This window comes from Diceros bicornis, chromosome 30, assembly GCF_020826845.1.
Source record: "Diceros bicornis minor isolate mBicDic1 chromosome 30, mDicBic1.mat.cur, whole genome shotgun sequence".
In the NCBI taxonomy this organism is placed as follows: Eukaryota; Metazoa; Chordata; class Mammalia; order Perissodactyla; family Rhinocerotidae; genus Diceros; species Diceros bicornis.
The window spans coordinates 9,909,297-9,911,717 of NC_080769.1; the positions used below are offsets into that span (position 1 = coordinate 9,909,297).

General features: G+C 40.8%; 1 pseudogene; it reads left to right on the top strand.

The window, feature by feature from the left end:
• The first annotated feature begins 935 nt into the window (after positions 1 to 935).
• LOC131394419 (olfactory receptor 7D4-like) lies at positions 936 to 1,874 on the top strand (annotated as a pseudogene).
• Positions 1,875 to 2,421: the final 547 nt, after the last annotated feature.

A 2,421-nucleotide genomic window follows, 5' to 3' on the forward strand; every position in this document is an offset into this window, starting at 1 on the left:
TACCCTAGTTTAAGGAAATTTTATAAGTGATAGCCATGCAAGACCAATTTATTGTGATGTTAAGAACATTTAACAAGTGTCCACTGTATGTCACAGGAATCTCAAGAAAAATTACGGGCATCAACTCACTTAATTCACTCATCAGTCTTACAATGCAGGGCATATTTACTACTCCCACTGTAGAGGTGAGGTATCTGCAGCTAAGAGAGATTAACCGGCTTTCTCAGGTCACACAGGTGGTATGTTGGTGGACCAAAATTCTTTTCTTGGAAGTCTGACTCAAGATCTCATTTTCTAAATTGTATCTCTATATTGTACTTTGGGAGAGTTATACAGCACAAATAATTGTCTTAAAAGGAATAGGTTAATAAAAATAAAACTATAGTTTATTGAGATCATACTGTATGCAAAGGCATTTCTAAACCTCACAAGAAGGTCATAGCAGTAACCACATTTTCAGAAAGTAAAAAAGTAAGGCATATGAGAGTTAACTTTGACATCAATAGGAAGAATCAGGTTATAGAATTAAGTTTGTTTTAGTTGAGGATCCACATCTATTATAACTATCATAGAGTTATTTGAATGAAGGAAGGATGGAGATTATCAAGGAAAAGACATTAAATGTCTTCAATTATTTTGAAAGTGTAATATCATAGAGGAAATTGGTTTATGCCCACAGCATCAAATAGAATTAGAACCAGTAAGTAGGAGACAAAAAGAGATTTCTGCTGAATTTGAAAAAGGCTAAATAATTACATTTAAAAGAAAATGAGCTACCATATGGCCAAGTGAATTCACTGTCACTGGAAAGACAAAGAGCAGGTGGAGGATATTCACACAGAGGTGGAATCAAAAGGTGATGACCAGCTGAGGTGCCAGCTGGCTGTTCAATGAACATTGTTTTTGCTTCCTCCTCCAGCAGACACACCAGCTACATGGCAGCAGGAAACCACACACAAGTATCAGAATTCCTCCTCCTGGGTCTCTCAGAGGATCCTGAACTGCAGCCCCTGCTCTTTGGATTGTTGCTGTCCATGTACCTGGTCACTGTGCTTGGAAACCTTCTTATCATCTTGATCATCAGCTCTGACTCTCACCTCCACACCCCCATGTATTTCTTCCTCTCCAATCTGTCCTTTGTAGACATCTGTTTCACCTCCACCACTGTCCCAAAGATGCTGGTGAACATTCAGGCAGAGAGTAAAGACATCTCCTACATAGGATGTTTCACTCAGGTGTATTTTTTTATGATTTTTGCTGGACTGGATGGTTTTCTCTTGACTGTGATGGCCTATGACCGGTTTGTGGCCATCTGTCACCCCCTGCACTACACAGTCATCATGAACGCACGCCTCTGTGTCCTCCTGGTTCTGATGTGTTGATTCATCATTTTCTGGGTCTCCCTGCTTCATATTCTACTGTTGAGGCAGCTGACCTTCTGTATAGGCACTGAAATTCCACATTTCTTCTGTGAACTGGCTCAGGTTCTCAAGTTAGCCTGCTCTGACACTCTCATCAATAACATTGTCTTGTATGTGGCCACTGCCCTTCTGGGTGCGTTTCCTCTCGTTGGAATCCTCTTCTCTTACTCTCATATAGTCTCCTCCTTAATGAGGATGTCCTCTGCAGAGGGAAAATATAAAGCATTTTCCACCTGTGGGTCTCACCTCTCTGCAGTCTCCTTGTACTACGGGACAAGTCTGGGTGTCTACTTCAGTTCTGCTGTGACCCATTCTTCTCACAGAAACTCGATCGCCTCAGTGATGTACGCCGTGGTCACCCCCATGCTGAACCCCTTCATCTACAGTCTGAGGAACAAGGATGTGAAAGGGGCCCTGGGAAGGCTCCTCCGCGAAGCATCCTCTTGTCTGTGATGGCTCACTGGCCTCAGAGCTAAGGGGACATTGTGGGCCTCGAAGGCAAATGTTGTGAATTTAATCTCCTGGTACTTTTTCTCCCCCAAAAGACATGCTTTGTTTCTTCTATTCCAAAAGCACCTATGAACTTTGCTTTTGTTGCTTTTTGTATTAGTTTCTCCTCAATAATCTCAGTAATTACTTTATGTCTTTTCTTCTGTGTTTGTAGCCCATAAAGTTCTGGTTTTGGTTCACTTTCTTACAGCCATTCCTGAGATTTCCAACTTTAGATTTGAAGCATTTATATCAAGTGCTGGCATCATTTCCCCCCCAAATTATCCTCTCAATGTTGATGTCTTCACCTTAATTTCATTATGTGTTTGTTTTTCCTGGAAGAAATGGAATGAAAATCATACAAGAGTCATAACCAAAGTGCTTGTCGTATCAAAGCTATTCTTGTTGCTTTACTTGTATAATTTTATGTAATCCTGACAACATTTCTTTGAGATTTCTTTTCTCAGTTATCCCATTTCTCAGAGAAAGAGATTGAAATTGGGATGGACTC